A 23,602-nucleotide genomic window follows, 5' to 3' on the forward strand; every position below is an offset into this window, starting at 1 on the left:
CTTGTATTTTTTTTAATCTTATTTTTTGATTGTATTTTGGAGAAATGCATTGGAAGCTGTTTCCACATGCCAAGTGGAAAGCCAGCCTCCCTCCCCACCAGACAACTGTTTGGACACAGAGCCACGCTCCAGTGGTTATATGATTCAGTCCCCTATGGGCTATGTTAAAACTGTATCTGGCTCCTTCCAAGACAAATACATTTTTTAAGGCCGAATTCTGCTGTATATATCCAGGATATAGGTATAAGTCTCTGTTCAGAGTAAAATCAGCACCCTTGTTACCCTTGTTTCTAGTCTACGCATCATATAAGTACTTTTGTGCTTTTGAGAGGAAAATCTCAGCTTTTGGAAGAGCTGTTTTAATGGCACCAAGATCTTCTCCTAATCAGCAGAATTAGGTGTCCCTGACTTGTGCAGACTTCACTTTAGATCGACATCTTTCAGGAAGTTTCTGCCTCTGCAAATCAGATTCTTTTAAGGTGTTTTAGTGGCCAAAACTGGCAGTTCTCCAACTCACCGTCTGCTTTTGAGCTTCTTGGCTCAGCAGAGCAGCAGCTGCTTGGTGGACACTGGAAAGCAGGATTTTGCTTTTGTACCGATTTTGAGGCTGGCCGAGTCCCTGCCTCCTCAGCTAACATTGAAACTGGATTGAGAATGATATTTCGGCTGGTCTTTTAAAGGTGGTTGTCACACGTTTCTGGAGAGGAATGTATCGTGATAAATACCTGTGGGCTCTGGGGGGAACACAAGGTTGTTGAACGGTCCGAGGTGACTTTTAGTAAGGAAGTTGGGCAAAGATTGCTGCTGCTCTTCTTGCAAAGGTCCATGAAAATAAAAATAGGTATAGCAGTGTCTGTGAGAAGGGACATCAGCGAAACTTCTGGGAATGCACCTTTAGCTGCAAGATGATGTGCAGCCACTGGCTGGTTCCTGGAGCTCAGTTTGGAGCAAGATGAGATCCTGGAAGAGAAATGGAAGAGAAACACCATTGTCTTTCTGCATCCTATATTTTTGCAGGCTGATAGGATCTCAAATAGGGTCTGCAGGGAAAGACAGCACGAGCATTCACCATGAGAGATGGGATAGCCCATAGGCTCAACATCAGCTGAGGAAACCACCACCTCTGTCCTTGCCAGAGCCTGCTCTGCCTTTCCTGCTTTCCTGACATAACCGGGGGCCACTACTGAATCAATAGGAAATCGAAAACCTGCAGCTGGCCTGGCCACCTGTGCCTGCAGCCCCCATCACCCATCGTCCCCTCCTCGGGGACAGCATCCAGTTTTGGAGCAGGGCAGTGAGCGCTGGCAGGGGTCCGAGCCGCGGGGTCAGCCGGGGAGCCAAGGGGCCACCCGGTCCCCAACACTGTGCCTGTTGTGGAGGGGGATTACTGTGGGAATTAGTGCCGGTGGATAGAGACGAACTCTCGGGCAACAACTGTGGGTGTCCTTTACCCCAGCCCTTCCCAGGGAATCTGCCAGCCTGGCCCGTCTCGAATGCAACCCCTGTGTGTCGGATCAGCACAGCTGTACGCGCGCCACGGCTAATCCGTCTGCACAACACGCCGCGCGCCAGCTGCCCGACCGAGGGGCCGGGGGAGCGGGACGGTGCCAGGACCTGCTGCGGGACGTCCCACACCCCTCCGCAACCTCTGAGCCGTGGGAGGGACTTGGCGATCGATGGAAGTCCCTGCCTGTGGGATGGGAGGTGTGCAAGCCTCCAGCTCTCCTTGCTCAGCTTCCTCTTCGCCTCTCCTTTTGGACATCACTGGCACGTTGCATTGCAGAGAACAGTTGCAATTTCAAGTTGATAAATCCTCTGGTCTCCTGTCAGGTCCATATTTGCAAAGCAGAAGGCAGTGATGCTTCATCATCCTGGCTGCATCACTTTGGGCCATGGCAGCACGCACAGCTCCAGGCTCAAGTATGTGGGTAGCAGTTCTGAAATCACCATCACTCTTCCCAAAGTGATTTGAGATCTTCTGAGAAAACGGTGTGAAACACATTCTCCCCTCCTCCCCATTTCTGGGGTAATTAGTCCCTATGAGTTAATTTCCCAGCGTCAGGACCGGCAGATGGATTGCAGATCCACAACGCCCGCACCGGATGCGGATCCTGTCACAGTGCCGTGCTCTCGGCTCCAGAACACGCAGCATGTTTGCCTCTGATTAGGATTGCTCTTGCTTTCCAGCTTTCTGTCACCACGCTATTGTTTTATAACTTGATACCTAATTTATTTTAATGACAACAAATAATTTGGCAAGTGGTCTCAGTTCCTTGTTCTGGCAAAATTCTGCTCTAAGATTGATAAAGCTGTTAAGTTGGGAGGGAGGGAGTTGTTTTGTACTGTTGGGTTGGGATTTTTTTTTTGTAGAAACCTAAAGACATCAAGGAAATCTTTGAAAAATTACCGTTGACACCCCCACCTTTTCTTAGAGCTGTCAGTCAAAGGAGAAGCTGCCATGCCAAAAATGTGTGTTGACAATGGGTAGCACACATAGCCGAGCCCGGCAGGGCTGGTAGCCCACTGCATCCGTCTTCCCTTCCCTTGCAGCCGGAGTGACAATGTCATCCTTTTGTCCCTGCTCGGCAAAGAGACGGGCTGCTCCCTGCCCTTGGCAACCTGTCACCCCAGAGCAGGACCAGCTGCAATTCCTCTCCTTAAGAGGCTGGTGCATCCCTTAGAGGAATTTTCAGGGGTCTTCCCTCCTGAAGCAAAGTTACAGGGAGATGCACAAGTTCATCAGATGGGGTCTGGGTGGATCAAGTTGAAAGCTGGTGCAAAACCAGCACCTGTTTTTGCAAGCACAACCAGAAGTGACCCCCTGAAGCTCAGTTGGTGCCTCAGCAGCAGCTTTGGTCTCAAGCCACTAAAACCCATCTCCAACAAACCTCTGTGTTGTCCTTTTTCTGCATACAGGGTGGAACTCCCACTAAAGCTTCCCATCTGTGTGGTGTTGTGTTTGGAGACTTTCTGCCTTTCTGGGTGTCCCCATGGCAGAGCTGTGGCTGTTATCCTGTGTGCAGCAGGGACCCCCCATCAGCCCCGATTCCACTGGTGCATCCCAGGATGTGGAAGCAAATACAGGATTAAATTCAGCTGCCTACAAACAACTGGCATTAACATGTACTGCAGGCAGTAACAGCCTTTATGGTCTGCATGGGTCAGACAAGAGGCAGAAATGGTGTTTCTAAGAGGTCTTTTCTCCTTCCTACATGAGACATGGCTCTGACCTTATCCTGCCTGACCTCCAGGATCATACCGGTTTGTTCAACCTGCAGATGGACTGATGGTCTGCAGAGATTCCCTCTCCTGGAAAAACACACTTCTTATTTCTTCTGGGGTCTTGGAGAAGCTCTGGTCTTATTTCGTATAAGTAAAAACAAAGAGCCCAAGTGGAGCAAAACCAGATGCATTAATTAAACAAACACAAACTCTACGGTCCCAGCACGTCCCCAATGCAAAGTTGGCTCTGATTTATCAAGACACATTTGGCTTGTGAAGAATGAGGCCAAATGTCTCAACATCTACAGCTCTCTGCTAACAATACTTGAGTTTTCCGTGCTGGTGGTGGGCAGGCAGGAGCTGCCCTGACATGATGCTGGTTGCCCATGAAACAACGGCTCCTTGTCCTCTCTGGTATGCGAGCCCACGGCCAGCGACCCGAGTGGGACACACCGATAGCGCTGCTACCCAGCAGAAACCAGCTTCTTTGCAAAGAATAACGCCTCTGTAGAGTTTCTTTTCTGTAGCTCTAAAAATAAAGTGACAAACAAATGGGAAGGGACACGTGGACTGAGGACGGCAGCGTGAGGAGCAGGAGCTGGGACAGTGAAAAGGAGGCAGTGCCTGAAGATCTGTCTCTGGGATTCACAGTCTGTTGCTTTAAAATTTGAAGACATATCCCTGGGGGACACTTGAAGGGGATGAGTAGTGAGGAAAGGATGAATTGCAGGCCAATGATAATAGTCATTATTAAGCCAGTCTCCTACTGAGGCCAAAAAGAGTTCACTCGTGTATTATTGAATCTTCCAGTGTATAAGATTGCTGCAATGGGGAACAGTCCTCTCTGTGCCCACTGGGGAGAGGTCCAGAAATGATGGTTACACTGCAGCAAAGGAGTTTTAAGCTAGAAAAATCATTCTTACTGGAAGGAGTTAAGCACTGGAAGAAACCGCTTGGGGTCTAAGTAGAGCTGTCCTGGAAACTCCCTCAGACCAGGTTTGACCCACAGGCACTGTTAGGAGCTGCTGCTCCAGCCCAGGGCAGTAAGATGGACAGAATGACCTCCACAGGGCCCTCCCAGCCTTGTTCTCCGTCATCCAATGACAATAACATACTGTTTATCGTGTGATGCTGGTTGCGGAGCTTCTTCATCCAGCAGATACATCTGTAGTACTTTTTTCCCTAACACAGCTGCTGTCAAATATATTGTGAAGGCAAAAGTTCATATTTAAATACATACTGATAATTGGGAAGGCTCAGATCATTGCCCACATTTTGCATTTGAATTCCAGTGATTTCTGAATCTGCTTACTCTCTCAAGCATGCTGTATTTGTGGTTTATTCACAGGCAGAGCTAATAATTGCAGTTTCATATGGAAGGAGAGGTATCAGAATTCAATAATGAGTATTTGATGGAAGGGGAATACCAGTAAGACAGAGGTCATAAAAACACCATACACAAACCCAGCTGTTTATCCATTTCCTCCATTGCTCATCATTGCAATGTCTGCTGGCTGAATTATTTCCTTTCTGTTTAAAGGAAGAGAAATGACCAGGCAACTGAAAAGAAATCAAGCCCTAAAGAGAATGCAAAAGCTTCCCAACTGAAAGAGCAATTTTTTTCTTGCAAGTGCAGCCCTGAGTTGAGTTTTGCTGGCAGACGGTGCAGGGAACCTGGCATCTGAGAGAGTGTAAAAATATAGGCCATGCCTAATTGTAACTATTTTGCCTGTTTGGGCTTACAGCAAATTGAGATGTTTTCAAGCAAAAGGCTCTGTTGCCATGATAAAGCAGGTCATAATTAAGTAGGATCCTCCTCAATTAGCTCCAAACTTATCTTGACCCCCAGGTGGTTAGTTAGGGGCTGTCAGCCCTGTAAGGTGCCTCTGAAGTTGTTTTTAGCTGTACCTGAGGTGGCTGCAAAGCCTGAGCTCAGTCTGGTTGGTGCAGAGGCAGTTTGGGGATGTGCTGCTGTTCCCTGCAGTTATCACAGCTGCATTTCCCATGCTGCAGCGGCTGCAGGGATGCTGCGGGTGCACCCTGGGCTGCGGGGATGCTGCAGATGTGGCCCCAGCTGCAGCGATTCTGCAGGTGCAGCCCCAAGGTCCTGGCTGGATGTGGCCATAGGCCTGGGCTCAGGATGAGGGAAAACACCACAGTCCCAAGGTCAGATGAGTATGTAACCTTCTCTTCTGGCTCTATCCTGATGGTCTTTTTTACCTCTACCTAACCTGTAGGGCCCCGAGGAAGGACAGAACATGCCGTCCATCCCCTCTTCCCCCTTGTCCTGCTTTACAGCCAGGAATTTCTGTGCTGCTCCTTAGGCAAGGGGTGATCTGGAGTCCTCTGAACGATTGTCAGGAAGGAAGACAATAATGATTTTAAATTAAAATAGTTACAAGTGGGGAGTTGCCGTGTCGAGACATAATTCATTTCAGACTGCCTGTCTTGTAGCTGTTTGCCAATTTCTTCAGCATGTAATCTTCCCATTTCCTACAGGCAAACTCTTTTTTGCACACTTATAATTAGATGCATTTTTTTCCTGCTCTCTCTCACTAACCTCAGGCTCCAGGCTTGCAGCTTCCGAAAGTAGCTCACATCCCATTTTTTTAATTTTATTTTTTAAAATTTTATTACTCTGTTCTGCAGGGGACAGGTGGGCTGGGGAAGGCAATGATGTAGAGAATTGGAAGGGGATGTTTTGGCCATCGTGTCCTGTAGCTGTTTGGGAAGGAGACGGGAGCCAAGAGAGCGGTTGCAAAGGGTCAGGGACTGACTGGGCTGAGATGCGAGATGTTCCCAGTGGCACCAGTGAGGAGTGGGTGGCTGGAGGGTGGGAGGCAGCTTTGCTACGGGAACAGTGTCGTCTCGGGGAAGATTTCGGCTACAGAGCTGACTGCTTGTCTTGACCGAGCAAAAACCTCGAGCAGAGGCGGTTTCCCCTTCATTGCTTTGGGGATTTGACATGATTACATACATTAACTTGTGGCTTTTCTCTTGTAATTGCTGGTTACTTCCTATAAATGTGTATGCGTGGATATACGCACTTACATGCATATCTATATATGTATGTGTATATATATGCATATATATACACACACACATAGATGGATGTGTCTGTGTATAGGTACAGAAGTATACATAATAATGTTATTGGAGTTAACACACAAATCATGTCCCATCGAACACCAGCTATGGGGAGTCTGAAAATATGCCCTGGGTGGTCTGGGAAATGGAGCAATATTTATCTGCCTATTTCTTATCTATTTCCTTTAACATCTGAACTCCACTTTTGCAGGCTCTGAGTATGGGATAAAGTCATGACAATTGTCTCATGGGTGACTGGGAAGAGGGAAGGGATGAAGGCTCAAACCATCCTCATTTCCCAAGCAGAGGCAGCAGGAACTGGTGCCCGAGCTTTCCCTGGTTTGTATGTGAGGTGATGCGGGATGTATGCCAGGTTACAAAGAATCAGGATTTTCAAGATTCGAAGGTAATTGACCCTGGTTTGTAGCCAGAAAGCATTTTTTTTTTGTTTCATCAGATACATGTTGCAGAAGGTGCAAGAGAAATGATGAATTGGTTTGTTATGGAGGAAGAGGACCATGTTGGGGTGATGCTCATTGGGTATTTAACCTGAAAGGTGAAATCGAAGCACATATATACGGCTGCGCTGGGGTCAGAAGTACCTGCTTGGCTTGGTGGAGGTAATGACGATGAGACACATGGCCCCAATTTATACATGAAGGGAAGTGGCCAGGTATGCTCTGTTGTATTTGCACTAATCAGAATGTTATTTTGTGTGAAAATAACCTGAAAAAAAAATCTGAAAATATTATCATCTTCTGATTTAATAAAATCCCATTGTCTGATGTATCCTGGAGATGGAGAGGAGACATGAAAGGAGAATTGCTAGCTGCTTGTTCAAATTTGTTTGCACCGTTTTTATATTATATGAATCCCATTCCTCAGGGATTCTACAACTCACCCACAGGGGCAAAGAAGGATTTATTTCTGACCCTTTCAGCATGATTCAGCCCCTGGGTTGTAGATGATTTTTCAAAAAATGTTTGTATTTCCTCTGAAACAGCAAAAATTGGACACAGCTAAAAACAGGATGTTGAGCAAAGCACTTATGCTCCTAGTGGTATTAAAATCTCTTGGATGCCTGGCAGATAGATCATTTCTCCATGCTCTGGGTTAAACAAACTGTCTGATTTAGGGTGCAGAAATGACTTCTCTCAGGTCAGAAGGGTGAGGACTTTGGAGCATACATAGGATCACTGCGGATTTCCCCCGGCAAATTCCCTGCTGTTGCAGGAAACGTGACATTAGTGATGCTCTTTACCATCACAATAATGGTTTTGTGTGCTATAAGGTGCTGGGAGGTTTCTGTAATAGCAATGGATGGGAGACATGGGGAGCAGGTGCCGTGTGAACCTCCCTGGACTAAATGCCTCTTGTATTCCAGAAAAATCAAGAAACTGATGTGGATGTTGCATGTGGCCCATTGGAATCTTGTGTTCCAAAAGCCTTTCTTCCTAAGTGACCCTGTTGTCTTTAACATGACCAGTAAGGGTTTCCTGAATGTCCCTTTCCTGATTTTCCCTAAATCCTGGACCTGACGGTGCCTCCCGTGCCATGGGTGCTCTGTCACCTCACCCTTCTGCACCGAGCTGGGTGGGTTCCATCTCCCCCAGCAAACTTCGGTGACATCACACAGCAGACCACAGTAAATCTTAAACCTGAGCTGTTTAGATCCATAGGGTGATCTAACTGCTGCTGGCTAAGAGTGTTGTACCGGGCATCCGTGCCGAGATAACTCATCAGACAAAATATTAACCTGGCTGCAGCTGGAGCCTTTGCCATTTGACTTGAGATAAGTTTATCAGCTCATTACAACTGGGCTTGAAGTCTTTCAAACAACTTGCAGGGTTTTTTTCTCCCCTTACTCTTCAGAAAAAAAGTAGTAAAAAGAACAATTCAGGCTAGAGTTAAATGAAAACCAACAGTTCTCCCAATTTAATCTGTGTCACAGGATCTCCAGTCCCCTGTGCAGCAACAGACCCTTTGGGGACCGGCTGAGGCTCGTACCACGCACGGCTTGGCTCCGGCGAGGTTTTGACAGACTCCGAGGATTAGCCAGCAGAGTTTGCCTTGGGGAGCTATTGCCACAGCACAGAGCGCAGCAGCTCCTTCTGCTCCTCGTCTTTTTCCAAATAAAAACCCCCAGCACGGGCTGATTGCAGCCCCCGTGGCATGGTATGGCTGGAAAGGGAACAGCTTCACAGCTGGAAGGAGCCACCGACCTGCGAAATGAAACCACTTGCAATGCGAGGGAATGCATTTCTGGAGGGAGTTCTGCATGCAACTGCGGTCACAGGGAAAACAAATCCTTCCTTGCCCCTGTGGGTGAGCTGTAGAACCCCCAAAGAATTGGATTAATAACATATAAACAGTGCAAACAAATTTGAACAAGTAGCTAGCGACTGTCCCTCAATACTTGAGTCCAATGCTAATGGCTGCTCTGTGCTCTTGGAGCAGAGAAATGTTCATAAGTAACCCTGGGATAGAGCAGGTAATGAGGGAGAGGATTACAAACCTACCAAAAGTTTTTCATGTTCAAAAGCCATTAAAATATATTCAAGCGAATGCAGATTTCATGGTTGTCTCTGCTAAATGACGTACAGGATACAAGCTTTCATCTGGGTGGTCTTTGGGTGGTCTGGTATCTCATCTCGCCCTGTCACTCTGCTTCACCCCGTTGAGCTGCAGCAGAAGCCCAGGACTCTGCAGCTTGTTTCTCTAATGCAGAGTGTGGGGGCTGGTTTGGTATCTTTATTTTATTTTTTTTCAAATTTATCTTATTGATACCAGTCTTGGAAACAGGGACAATACCGTCTTCTACGAATCTCAGCTCAGAATCACAGCCCATTTCCCAAGCAGTGTTTCTGCCCTGGGAACTAAGGCTAATCACAACTTTTGCAACCCACCCACTTCTCACCACGGTCCTGCCCAATAATCTCCGCTCAGCTCCACGAAATCCCGCACAGGCAACAGGCCTGACCGTTTCCTTCTGCTAAGACCAATATTGTCACCTGATAGCCCAACGATCTAACAATACTTACAGAAAACATGACCAAAAGTATTTTAATGTCATTCTACAGAAGAAACTGTGCTGTGTTACATTTCAGGTGCCATGTCTCTAGCAGGAGAGAAGGTCTTTCAATACTTGAAGGGGGCTTGTAAGAGAAATGGAGACAGATCTTTTAGTAGGACATGTAGTGATAGGACAAGGGGTGATAGTTTTAAAGTAAAGAAAGGGAGATTCAGGTCAGACATGAGGAAGACATTTTTTACAATGAGAGTGATAAAACATTAGCCGAGGTTGCCCAGAGAGGTTCTTTTGCTCATCTTAGAGCTGTGTTCAATGAACTCACCTTCCTTAAGGAAGCTGTTAACATCTGGAGTCCTGCTGCTGGTTCTTTTCGCCCCTCCCCGTCTCAGCACTGTGGGCCATTGGTGAGTTAGGACCAGCATTTAGGTGCATAGATCTAAGGAAGGAATTGTTGCCCCTGAGGGTGGTGAGAGCCTGGCCCAGGTTGGCCAGAGAGGTGGTGGATGAACCGTCCCTGGAGACATCCCAGGCCAGGCTGGACGGGGCTCTGAGCAACCTGAGCTGGTGAAGATGTCCCTGCTCATGGCAGGGGTGGCACTGGGGGAGCTGGGAAGGTCCCTTCAACCCAAACTGTTCTGTGATTCTGTGATTTTGGAAGGGGTCAGCAACGGGCAACAAAAAGGGTTGAAGATGTGAAAGGACTTAAAATGCGATTGTGTAGTTTGGAGAGGAGGAAAGTAAAAGGTGTTTTGAAGTGTGTGTACAAAGCATGGAAAGAAAAGACCCGTTCCATGGTCTTGCAAGCTTCCTATATTTGCCAGGAAAGAGCTTGAGTGCCAGAGAGCAAAACTCAGCCTGGCGGACGGCCTCCCCGAGCCCAGCACATGCTTAAACTCTTGAACCGCGAGCGATTTTCATGGCGTGGTGTAATCTATCCACGCCAGCCTTGCTAGGGTGACATGGAGAGACAGAATAATTTTCTCCAGTTCAAGAAAACAGCAAAGTGCTGCTTACACTAACACATTAGTGCTTAAATCCCTTCATTCCAACAGAATGAAATGGATACTGATAATTATTAATGGACAATAAACTTGCAGACTGGAAAGACAAAATTCATCTGACCGTGGACAGACTTGTATTTACAAATATGTCAGCCCAGGGAAAAAAGTTCTGCTGAAATCATATTGCTAGCTGATATTTTTTGAGTAAATGTTATTGAATATTGCTTTAAGTAATTTTGTTTTAGGGAAAAGGTGATCTGCTTATATCAGGCAAATTAAATTGTTCCGGGTATCAAAGGGTCAACAAAAGTTGGTTTTGGTGGCTGCTTCTTTATGGCACTTGAAATATTATGATTGAAACAACATTCTAAGATGACTTAGGGATAAACTGAAACTGCAATTTTCAAGTTAAAATGGTGATTTTTTCCAACTGCTCATGTTTCTTGGTAATAAATAAATATTTTTGTTTGGGAATTTTGATTTTAAATATCAGTAGGTTTTGTTGTAATGTTTCTAAATGCATCCATTTAGAAGTTTCTGTACCATTTATTTAGTTGTTTCAACTCTGAATTTTTTTTTTTTTAATATTTTGGGATTAAAAAAAAAAAAAGACTTTGAAACACTGGAATTTCCAGTAAGTTGAAATTCTATTTCTGAGTCATTTTGGCTGATAACTACACATGTAACAAGCCCATGATGGGGCACAATTATCACACTGTCTTCATGGGCTTGTCCCTTCAGGTTTGTCTGGACTCTGGTCTGGATTTTGGTCCCTGGGAGCTAATTCCAGTGTGGTGCAATCCATTCAGCCCAGCTATCCCAGTAACAGGTCGAAGAGTGTTCCCAGCAGTGACAGGTAAGTGGTCTTCGGGTCGGACTCTTCAGGAGTTGTTCAAGCAAATTAGAAGCCACCGGCAAACAGCTTAGTCAATGTTTTCATGGCTACACGACTTTGTTCCAAGGTTTCTGATCTCTACCACTGCAGATATTTCAAGGTCAGGTAATTGCTCGAGTTCTATTTAATTGCGGAGCTGCTTCCTTCGCAGCTGACACATTTCAGGCCACCACCGTGCCCTCACCAGCAGTTGTGCAGGGAACTGAGAAGGACATTTACCATGGCCCAGGCTCGCTGCCTTCCTAGAAAGGAAAAAGAGGGGTTTTCTGGATGGGTGCCAGTGAGGTACTCTCCTGCAGTTCTCTGCTCAAGGATGGCTGGTGACCAAGCCTGACCCATTCTGCACTCAGCTGACAGATAGTTATGGACAGCAAAAAGGGCAGATGGCTGAGAAGGGAAAACATTTTGCAGCATGGGATTAGTGTCCTCTGGCCAGCTGGCTATTTGTGCATACTTTATTCAGACAACTTTGAAATTTAGGGTAATTTATGTGTTCAATGGACCAGAACTGACTCTGGGAGCCTGAAGGGTCTTCTGTCATCTTGAGAATGAAATAGCTGATGCAGACATTAGAAATGACTTTTTTATAACAGAAACCTCTGCTGCCAGTTCACACTGCATCTGAAAATTCTGGATAAAAGTACCACCACCTATATCCTACCTTCCTCCCCACTCCTGACACATCCACCAAAGCCCTCTACACAATTCTGCTTACCATTAAAAAAACTTGCCATGTTATTATTACGAGGATTGTTCTTGTGTTTCTCTTGCTTACGTCCAAAAGACAAACCAGATCTGAATTTTCCTAAGAAAACGTGCTCTTCTGAGATACCCTGAGAACTGACTTCTCCAGGGTCTGGATGGCCGAAAGGAGAGCCAGAGAGGCAGACAGACTCTTGGGTGCTCCTGCAGATAAACCTCCATCCAAACAGTGAGACAACCTGCTGAAAATTGTCACTTTGTAGTGCATTTTTTAAAAATGTGATTTTCTGGCATTGCAGCAGTACCCCAGAGGAACGCCTCAAGCCCCAGGGAACTCGGACACTGCGCATTTAAAATTCAGCTCCAACATAACGCCAGACATGAAGAGCTCAGCCCATGTAGGAGCTGGAGCAGCCTCCTGGGGTGGGTGTTACAAGAGCCTCCCACCTTTGCCAATCCACAGAGGTCACGAGTTGTCACAGCCAGCAGCTGCAGAGCCTGTGCTCTTTGCTTCAAGCTGTTACAGCTTTCAACTGAGGAGTGGATTTACCAGGGATGAGAAAAATGAGCTTTAGCTCTCCCATTAACTATATCCTCTTGCTCCCTTGGCAGCTTGCACAGTCAGCTGCTGCCCACCAGCTCCGCTGGTGAGAAGCCACAGCACCAGATGATGATTTTTCTGTAATTTTGTAGCACTTACGAGCCCCACCACGTTGGATCCTGCATCTGAAGTGGCTGTCTGAGTGCTGATATCCCATTAAGAGCAACTTTTTGCAAGGCTGAGGTCTTCTCACCAGCCTCAACATCACGCAGCCCTAGCAGTGAAGCAGGATCCCCAAGGACAGAGTTTAGCTTGGGAAGGTGGTACCTGCATCCTACTGATCCTCTGAGCATCAGATATATCAGTCCCTTTGGCTCCTTGTGTCCCTCCTGATTGCTTGCAAAGGAGCTACATCACGATGAGAAGGTGTCTGCAGGTCTTCTACAAGGAAAATCTGGGTCCTGCTGGGCACTTCCCTTCTGGCCAGGTTGGGTGCTGGTTGTTCTGACCCTTGCTAGTGCCTAAATCACAGCCCTATTTCTTCTTTACGACCTAGAGCTTCTGAAAAGGGAGAAGAAATAGCGCATGTAAAAGACGGGTGCATAGTCCTGACTACAACGATCTGTGCCTTGGTTGACCCAAGGAAAAGGCAATAGGACCTTTTTATATGAATCTGCAGCAGTTTGCAATCCAAACACTGAGACCAGTCCAGCTCCCATCACTGTTGATGACAAAGGTTTATTGGTTTCAATAGTCTACAATCGTGCACACTTTGATGCACATGACTTTTTGTGATAGCCTGTGTTTTAAATTTCAGCTTTTGCATTCAAACCTCTTCTCTTTGCTTCAACCTCCACCCCTCAAACATTCAAGAAAGATAAACCAAAAATAGTTAGAACTGTTGAAGTCAGTCCCTTTGGCTATACAGTACCAGCACCTTAGCGAACTGGTGATGCCTGTATACTTCTGCCATTCATTTATTAAGTCAGGTTATTGACCAGTATCCTAGAAGAAAGCAGTCTGGAAGAGCTGTACAAGCTGGTACAGTGGGAAACGGAGGAGAAAAGCTGTTGTGTGGGACTCCTCGGTCCCTTCCCCAAGACCAGAGCTAAATGTCTCTGGTCTTAGCACATGAGTAGATTCCCCCACAGGACCTTCCTGCCAAGCAGTTGTTACCGAGGTAAAGAGACAGGATGAAAATAAAAATTCCCTTTGTCCCTGATATGTCCTCCTCTTTCTGTGTCTTCTTTCTGTGGCTATAACCCAACCAGGGCCCAAATAACTGGCTTGGAAACTGCATTTTCTAAGCAGATAAGTTATCTGCACCTGATCTGTGCACCTGCAATCCGCTCTGCCCTGGCCACTTCTGAGGATGGACCAACCTTTTCTCCCCAGCTGGCAGCTCTGTGCTGACATTCCGTGTCCTGGCTGTGGCTCAGCTCTTCCATTTGCCTCCAAGTTCAGTTTCTCTGCAGCATTGGAGCTGCTGCTGTGATGTCCCCACTCTGGGGATTTCCCTCCTCGCTTTACAGAACCAGATGGTCTCTGGTCTTTGATTCATCTCCTTGAGTCCCTGATTCCACCAGCCTCCTCTGCTACAGCCTTGCTGGGTGCTCCTTGAGTCCCTTCTATCCCCTGAAGCTTTTTGGCCTGCTCCTCTGTTCCTGCAGCTCTTCCCTTGCCGTGGTTCCCACCACCCTCCTCACTGCCCTGCAAGGATCCTTTGGACACACTTGGGGCAGATACATCTCCAGCCCTTCTGACATGAGGATGAAACAAGGGTAGCTCCCTCCAGCTGACATCGCAAGTGTTAATTCAGCCCAGAGAAAAAAGAGATGATTTTTTATTTTTTTAGAATATTTCTGCCCTCCTTTTTTTTTTTCTTTTTCTTTTTTTTTCTTGTTTTGGTTTATATTTTTTTGAGCTGTTAACTGACATCTGAATGGGAGATATGAATATAGAAATTATTCTTTGCTGAAAGCTGCAGAAAAGCCACAACCCTCAGATCAAACAACTTTTTGTGCCGCAGCAAAATTAAATCCTTGTGATTTCCATATTCTTCAGTCAACAGGCTGGCGCCCAAATCGTTGCCATAGCTACTTAAGTACTGGCTGTCAGGAGCAGGGAGGCAGCGGGAGACACGCTGTCCGAGGGTTAAGTAGCTGTTTAATTATTCAACCCAATATCTGGCAAGCACTCCAGATTGACAAAGGGGGGTCTCCTGTGATCTCCGGCTGGATAGATCACTTTAACCCGTTCTCCTCCCTCCCCGCACGCTGCCTGCCGCATTCGCTGATGAAAGGAAAAGTGGATTTACTTCACTTTGCTTTTCATTCCCCCATCCACTGTTGCTTATTTTCCTCTGTCAAACTTGCAGAGTCTCTGTGTGAGTCAACGAGTGTGCTGGCTCAGTGATTTATAAGTGGGATAACACACTCCTTTTGACACCAGCGCCCATCCCCAGGCTGTGCCTCAGTTTCCCCCGTTCCCAGAGCTGCAATGGGTGGTGACACTGCCTGACAGGAGCTTCAGAGACACAGGGACCTGTTGGTTCTTCCCAGGCTGCCCCATTTGCTGGACTGGAGGAGGTTTTCTCTCAGGAGGGAGGTTGCAGCACCAGGAACATCGTGCCATGGCATGGACACAACCTTGGGCACTGATCCTCCTGCTGCAGAAATGCAAAGTACAGCTGCAAGTCTGATCACACAACGCTGCTGAGCAGGAGAGGATGGTGTTCGCTGCCTTGAGAACCTCCCCGTGTTGTTTTTGGGAACATAGGCTGCTTATTTCTTATGGAGCAAAACAGTGTAAATACTTGCAAGAAAACCCAACTATGCTCATCAAGACTCCCTCATTAAGGAGAGTTGTGTTTTCAGATGCCTTCCTCTCTTTTCAGCTCTCCCTTATGGTTTAACTCTAGAGAAACCTGGGCTCGTACAAATTCAAGGGCTTTTTCTTTCTGGAAATCATATTAAAAGCATTGCCTGGCCAAGCTCCTTTGCCAAGCTGATTATTGTGTTATCCTGTGATCCGAAAACATTGGGGGTAAGGTAAGGTAACAGTGCAAAATCCACCACTTAGTCACTGCTGGACGTGAAAAACTGCTTTGGTTATCAAAGAAATATGTTGAAAGTGGACGCTGATAGCCCCTGGGGGTCCAGCTACCTGGCTGGTGCCAACAAAAAGAGACAGATTAATGAAGTCTATGGCCAGTTGCTTCTGTACTCTTTTCTTAACCTTTATTTTCCAGAGAACTTCCAGGCAGATAAAGGACAGTGCCTGGTTAATCATTTATCCATCTGCATAGCCAGCCTCCCTTTTCATATTCTTCTCTGGCCTCAGAGGAAAAATTAACGTATTTATTTTCTGGTTTCTCCCGCACAATCCTACGGAAGCAATTTTGGTCGCAATAGGAAGTCAAGTCCCGTCCAATTCAGTTTAAAAAAAAAAAAAAGGAAAAAAAAATAAAAAAAGAAAAGAAAAAAAGAAAGCCCGCTAGAGTGATTGGAAAGATCTGCTGGGAAGAAGGTGCTCCAGCCGGCCCTGGCCTGCCTTGAAATGTTTTCTGCTCTCGCATATTTTCAGCTACTGTCACAGGGTGATTTCCTTGCTGATCTGCTCGAGGTTCACGTTGTGTTGCTGAAAAGCTCACTTGCTCCAGCACAGACCTCCAAGCTAGAGAGTGTCTGACCGCAGATTTCCATCTGGATGGTTTTCTATTGTCGTGGGCCAACCACTGAAGCCTTTTCTCAGCCTTTTTGCAGACACAAGTCCCATTGGATTGGTGGCCTGACCCATCTCTAAGCACTTTCCCCACAGCCCCTTGCTCGGTCACACACTCACCACCATCTATGCTCTGACATCCTGGTGATGGGGCATCTCCAGTTTTGCCTGCAGCCCCCAACTCTCCCCCTTTGGTCACTTCTGGCACCGCCACACGTTGTGCAGGACTCATGTGGGGAGGACAGAGATGCCCAATCAGCTCTTAGGACAAGCGTAGCTGCTCGGACCACAGTGAGGTATCACCTACATGAGTCCATGCCTCAGTTTCCCCACCTTCACAATGCTGTGGCTTTTTATTTCCTTCCCTGGAGACATTTATTTCCTTCCCTGGAGACATTCAAAGCCCGCCTGGACATGTTCCTGTGTGACCTCACCTAGGCGTTCCTGCTCCAGCAGGGGGATTGGACTGGATGATCTTTCGAGATCCCTTCCAATCCCAAACATACTGTGATACCATGATACTGTGTTTGTTTGTTCTTGAAATTATATTTTGTAAATAATATTGGTCCCAAAGCTGTGTGGCATTGCAACCTTCCCTATATAATATACCCTTCCTCTCTGTGTTATCCTGAAAACTCATGTCCCAGAACGATCATGAAACATTCCAAGAAGAAATGCCAAGAATTTCCTAGCAAATGTCCTGGCTCTTCAGGTCTTGCTTTTTGTTTTTCTATAAGTAATGAAAATGAAGCATCATTTAAAGCCTTTATTAAGTCTACTAAACTGGGTTGGCTTTCACTGCCTTCTGGTTTCTTGGGAAGGCTGATCAAGGTCTCCCTAATTTTAGTCCACAAGCCACCTTGGCCTTCTCTGTTGGAAAGAGAGAGATATTGGATAATCACACAGTAAAATCTCCTTTACCTGGCAGGACATCAGAAACCCAGTGTCCAGGGGATGGGGCAGCACCCTGACCTCCTGGGCCGTATTTGGATATTTGAGTTGTAACGGGCACTTCTTTGATTAGAGTGTGGATAAATGGCAGGGGTGGCACAGCTGGGTGCAGATAACACGTGTGCACCATCTGCAAGGGTCTTCCCAGACACACTTGTGCACTCTGTCTCTTCTTGCTTTGTCGGTGGCTTCTCCTTAGTTGAAACCCAGAATTTAGTGACGGAGAAACATTTTCCAGATGATTTATTAGGTTTCAGCTGAGCTACGGCAGCTCTGCGTTTATCTGTTTCATTAGGGCTTGTTTAAAATTCAAATAAAATGACGTTTTCATTCTGGTCATTGGTGGCAGGAAGGGTGATGGGGTTGTGGTGAATGTTCACAGCTGGCAGGTCCATCAGCAAGGGCTGAGCAACAGCGCTGGCACCGGGTGGTCACTTGAACCTGTGTTTTCCATTGCCCAAAATGACTCCGGCTTTTGGGTGTTTTGATTTACTGCAGCCTATATTCAGAGACATGAAAATCCTCAATTACAGAGGTGAAGAAAAATTGCTGAGTGTCAGGAACTGGGTCCATTAGGATGTTTTATTGAGCACTGGGTTTGTCGGTAGCACTGGTCCTTCCACTCACTCCAGCCCCAGCCCAAATGCCCACAGGGTTTTCTACACCAGAAGCCTCACCAGCACTTTGGCATCATTCAAAGTCTTCCCAAAGTGGATGGGAGTTTCCTGGTGGTAACAAACATCACAACTGCTTCTTCTGCTGCCCCAGAACATCTGATGGGACCTCTGAGAAGGACAAGATCTCACTTCTACTTCGCTGTCACTGTGTCACTTGTCAGCTCCTAAAAGGGCAGGTTTTTCCTATGCAACATTGAGCTGTGAAGGTGCATCACCCAATACTGCCTAAAACTTCTGGGCTGGAAAAACCGTTGTCACCTTAAATCAAGGAGGGGGGCAAAAAGCCCTTCTGATTTCGAAGGAGAAATCAGACTAGCAGGCCTGTGAGCACGCCAGCATGTGGCTGCGTTAGAGATTAATTTGCTTAATTGTTGCATGCTGTTAGCAACAGTTACCATGTTTACTGGTTGAGTCAGTAATGCTTGTTAAAACTCTAATTCAAAGGGAACTCAAGTGACAAAAAAACAGCCTTGGAATGGTCCTTCGCATTAGCTACTGTTGCTTTGCTACAGCAAACACAACACTGTCTTCTCCATCTAGAAGGCTCCCGTTCGGGGCAATATCTGTCCTTTGTGGACAAGGCCTGTGCCATTTCGCATTGTGAAAAATGTGACTTTTTGCCTCCCCAGACTGTTATTTCTGGATGTAATGTGCAGAGGCAATAGGAAACTGTCCCCCTGCCCATTACCATGGCAATGCAGTCCTGGGGCTTGTGTCTCCCATCCTGCCGTGGAAGGATTTCTCTGGTTCCAGAGGAATGTACATTGTCCCTTAATATCCTCTCAGTTCTACCTTACTCTCTGGATATATCTCACATTAATTTGATGAGCATGTATGGTGAGAACCCCTTCTTGCATATGTGTTCAAAATGCAAATATAGAACCTAACTGCTTTGTGGTATCTATAAATTTCTCTCCCCATCGCTTTTCATTTGGATGGGATCAATGAAGAGGGACCAGCGCTGCTGGTCTTCGCTGACACACAGAGGGTGCTCATGACAGCTGAGGACAGGACTGTGGGTGCTCCTTCTCTTCTGAGTCTGATTTGGTGAGCTCTTCCCCTTTGCCATCTTGGCATGTAGGTGGGAAACAGTCAAAAGTCATTAAACAAGCAACAGGTAACTAATCCAGTTTAAGCCTAATCACCTGATAGCCAATGGCTGTAAAATACAAGAGAGGAATGGGTGTATCTGTGTATAATGAGAGCTCACTGATCTCCAGTATATAGGGTTTGGGATCCCAGAATTTCTGCACAAATGCCTGTTTCTTACTCGTTGGCATATGTCCCCTTAATTGTCCATTATCAAGGCATCTGCATTACTGGCAAGCCATCTTGCTCATTCCTTGGCAACACCTTGCTCTGTCTCGGAGTCAGAGTTAAGACAGAAACCTGATCTGATCTGGCGTGGGAAGATGCATGGGCTATTATGACACTATCTGTGAATCCAAGACGGACTTAGGCATATATGTCAAAAAGTCATGCAAACTACTTTGTCTATAGGGCTCTGACTCCCTAAATAGCTATAGGAGACAGTTAGAGGCTGCAATCACCCTCCTCCTTTCTACACATGCTAGTTTAGTTGTCACACCTACATCTTTAAACTCCTTTAACCACAGAGGATGCCAGAGTCTTTCAGCATTAGGCACCATGACAGGTGCTTAAATCCATTATTCACAGCAGAATAACTGGGTTTTTTTTAATAGCACAGAGGCAGGTGTCCATTAAACAGGAATGGGGATGCTTGGGAGGGTAAAGCAGGGGAAGAGGAGAACTTGAAACAAGGAAATATGCTTAGAAATTTCCCTGGTGAGGAGTGATGGCTCGGAGCAAAGGCAATGCCCTTGGAAGCTGCAGCATCCCTCTGGTAGAGCAACGGGACAGTGCTCAGATGATCACATTTTTGTATCTGGATTATATTTGTTTCTGTGGGACCAGCTGGGATCTGAGGGCTGGTTTTCAGCTGGGAAAACCACTTATTGTATTGGATTGTCAGGGAGTCAGAAACTACATTAATAACCCCCCACAGACCTCATAAAACCAGAGGGATGCTGCCAAAGGAAAAGGACTGAGTTTACAGTTTCAAGAAGAGTGGAGGAGGAATCAAAGCTTATGACGCAATTTTGTGTGAATAAGGTCAGAACATTTTGTTTTGGCTGCATGAGCGAGACTTTCACAATGGGACACAATGTTGAAATATTTTGACTTTTTTTTTTTTTTCAGTAAAGGGGGTAAATCCCAGAATCCAACTGCTCTGTGACTCCAAGCTGAGCCAGAGTCTGAGTGAAACGGTACAGTCCCATGAGGTGTGGGTGCAGTCAAACCATCCTTCGCAGTTCCAGCTGGGTAGAAGAAATATTCATCCTGAATCCATTGTGCTCTCACAGGCGACTGGGTGCTCCTTAAGCTCTGCCCTCGAAGGCAACTTCATTGTTCTTTTATTAGAAATGCTTGAGGTGTATATTAATATTGCATCTGAAAGCCCTGCTCTGCTGTCATCAAGGAACAGAAACAAACGCTCACAGCATCTGGGAAGAAGTTGAAGATGTACCTGAAATTCAGGACAGACCAATCCCAAACACAATGCTGCTCAGTGCTGAAGGGAAGAGCTTTACTCATCCTTGTACCATGGCAGGGGACTGATGGAAGAAATGACTCCACCTCCCTACTTAGCAGGATGATTTCATTTCAGGAGGGAAAAATGAGCTCATGAGGACTGCCAGTTTCCCTTTCACCTTCCCTCTCACTCCTCGTGGACATGGGAAAGGGTAGGGGAGGGTTAGACTCATGCTGGAAGCGTTGGCCAACTGAGCTGGGCAGGAGAGGCAAGAAATCTGCTGTGGACCATGTCCAGCAGCCGCCAGCTTAATCCTTGGAGGGAGGGTGAGCAAAGCAGGAGCTGCACACCCAGCCCCACAGCTACTTCTCTTTGTGTCCAGCTTGGCCTAGCTCCATCCCACCCTCCATCTGATAGGGGGGGAGAAGTGAGAGTCTAAAACCTCGTTATTACTCATTGTGGTGGCTATTTCTCACACAGTGATTTAACATCGCCCTGTTAACCATGCTCTAATTCCTGCGGTGCCTCTCATAGCTCAATTTGGAAGTGGTGGGATGACAGGGAGCTTGAGGCTTCACAGGAGGAAGCTTTGGGTCAGAGCCTCAGCCGGTGCGAGTCCTCCTGACTGCGGGGATTTCAGTGTCCCATCTCAGGACCAAAGTTGGCAAGGGTCTTTTGAAGCGCAGATGTCTCGGAAAAGCAATGAATTCTGTTTAAATGATAGTAATAAAAGGAAAACAACTTTAGGAAATATATGTAAACCATCCCTAATCACAACCAGGAAATCGACTTTGCTAGCGAGGGGCTAGGCATGTCTCTAATCTGGGGCTCGGGGTAGGAACAGAAGAAATGTAGAAGGAATCAATTTTTACCATGTTATGCTGAGCCTCCCACTGACAGACACGAGCCAGCTGCCACTGTCAGTGCTCCAGGCATAACCTGACCAAACCACTCTGCAGTCTGGGGCCAAGATCCACCACGGGACATCCACAGCTCCAGGGAACTCCATCCTCCCGGAGACAAAAAGCAAATGCAAGGGACATTGGTGACATAGTTGGCGTAGGCAAAGGATGTCCTGGAGGTGATCATGCTTCTGGACGGGGCCACTGGGAAATCTGTTTCCTCTCCCCTTGGAGACACCTCGTTCAGTGGCAATGTTGAATTATGGTTTCTGGCTCTGGACCTCCCAGCTCCACAGCCTGACAGCACCGCTGTTGTGCTTCTGCATCCTCGCATGAGTGCGGGCAGTTTGACCATCGACTCTCTTCCTCTATTAATTCTTCCTCCTTACAGACCTTTCCAGTCTTCAGAAAGAGCAGAAGGCAATGAGAGCCCATCCAAGGTGGCCACTTTGACTAATCAAACCTCCAGAACATGCCCAGAGGACTGACATACCTCTGCGATATTTTGGAGAGGTACCAGTAATATGGCAAAGCACCCAGACCGGGAGACCTGAAGCATTCAAGCAGATATCATGGTTCAAAAAAACAATCTGTTCAAAAAGTCAAAATACTGTGTAGTGTCAGAGCAACAGCAACAAGCTTGTTCTGGAAACAGAGATCTAGTTCAAATATATTCTATACGGCTATATGCACTCACGCATATATAAACGTTGAGATCAGCACCGGATGGTGTTTTTTATTTAGTTTCACGCTTTGTTAACTTCTCTAAATTATGTGGAACGCTCTTTTTTTTTTTTTTTAATACCCCAACTTCTGCCTGTTCCCAATTACCAAAATAAAAAAAATATATATTAAAAAAAAAGGAATAAGAAAGACAGAGTCAAGTCTGTGGAACATGCTGAACACGCTGGCACCACAACGAAGCAGTCGTCAAAACTACACAATGCATCCTTCTTGCGTGAAATATCAGAGGCATGTTGGAGGCTGGAGAGATGGAGGAGTTAAGGCACATGGTTGTAGGCAGCAGAGGAACACACTGACAAAGATAGAGAGAGGTCTTGAGTATTTCAAAAACCCTGAAGGAAATGTCAGACATATTGTGATGATAATCATCCCTGCCTTCTGGTTTGGGTACTAGGAGGATTTATATTGCTTTGGAAAAACAAAAAAGCAAAATCTGCAATGGAGTAATTCGCTATATCTTAATAGATACAAAGCAAAGCTCAGGACTCTGTCGCAGGCTTATCTTTAACAGGAAAACCGTAGCTAACCAGAACCTTGAATGGCTCAGGACATGTGGTTTGTTCTCCTATTGTGTCTTTACCCAAGGTTCAATGTTGCTTTTTAATATGACAATTGAAGATGGGTTTGATTCAATTATTGCATTAGTGGGAGTCTGAAGCAGGCTCATGATTGCCGGGGTTATTGCTGTATGAGTTAATGTTCACACCCCTTTCGGGTGTCCCAGAGGAGCGTTGCAGGCTTACGGCCAAATTTTATTTTGACTTGGATCCCAGTGTGCAAGCCAACTGTTTCTGCATTTCATTTCTGTCATATCCTGTACATTAAAACACCATTAATTCAAACCTTTTGTTTCTAAGAACAACTGTGCTGTAAAACAGCAATAAAAAGCTGCCAAAGTTCTCTTAAACCAGTGTAATATCATGTTCATTCATGCAAACTGGGATGTAAAAATTGAAAAAAAAAGAAAATGGAGCAAATATATTTTTGTCAAAAACACGCTACAAATAATGTTTCTTTCCTCCTCGGCTTTGCAAGGGGATGTGGGGGGCATGAATCCAAGAGCAGGTTTCTCCCCACAACCATGGGATTACACAGCACCTCCCTCCCACCCCCATTTTAACCATTAAATAAAGAACAATCTGTTAAAAGATTTTCATGTGCTGTTGTGAAACGCATTAACCTCAGCCTTGTGATGTAAGTTGCTCTGTACTACTTGCATTGGCTTTTTGCTGGTAACATGAGAGCCCGTTTCAGCTTTGTTTTTACCTAATTGCCGGGTGATTTGGGGAAGTCTCCCAGCAGAGAGGAGGGCTGGACCAGCCCAGGTCCCAGCAGATGCTGCCTCCATGGTGAGCACCAAGGAGACACCCTCAGAGACACGTTCCTGGGGATGACCACAGCCAGGAATCAGGAATATGGTGATGACTTTCTCCATCTCTGCGTGGATCCCATTAGTTTTATCTGACGCCATGTTCGTTGCAGGGTTTAATTATTATAGCTCATGGCCGAGAGGCAGAAAAGGCAGCAAAGAATGTTTTCTGAAAAATCGTGAGTTGAGTGGGAATTTTTATC

This window comes from Patagioenas fasciata, chromosome 15, assembly GCF_037038585.1.
Source record: "Patagioenas fasciata isolate bPatFas1 chromosome 15, bPatFas1.hap1, whole genome shotgun sequence".
NCBI classification, from domain to species: domain Eukaryota; kingdom Metazoa; phylum Chordata; class Aves; order Columbiformes; family Columbidae; genus Patagioenas; species Patagioenas fasciata.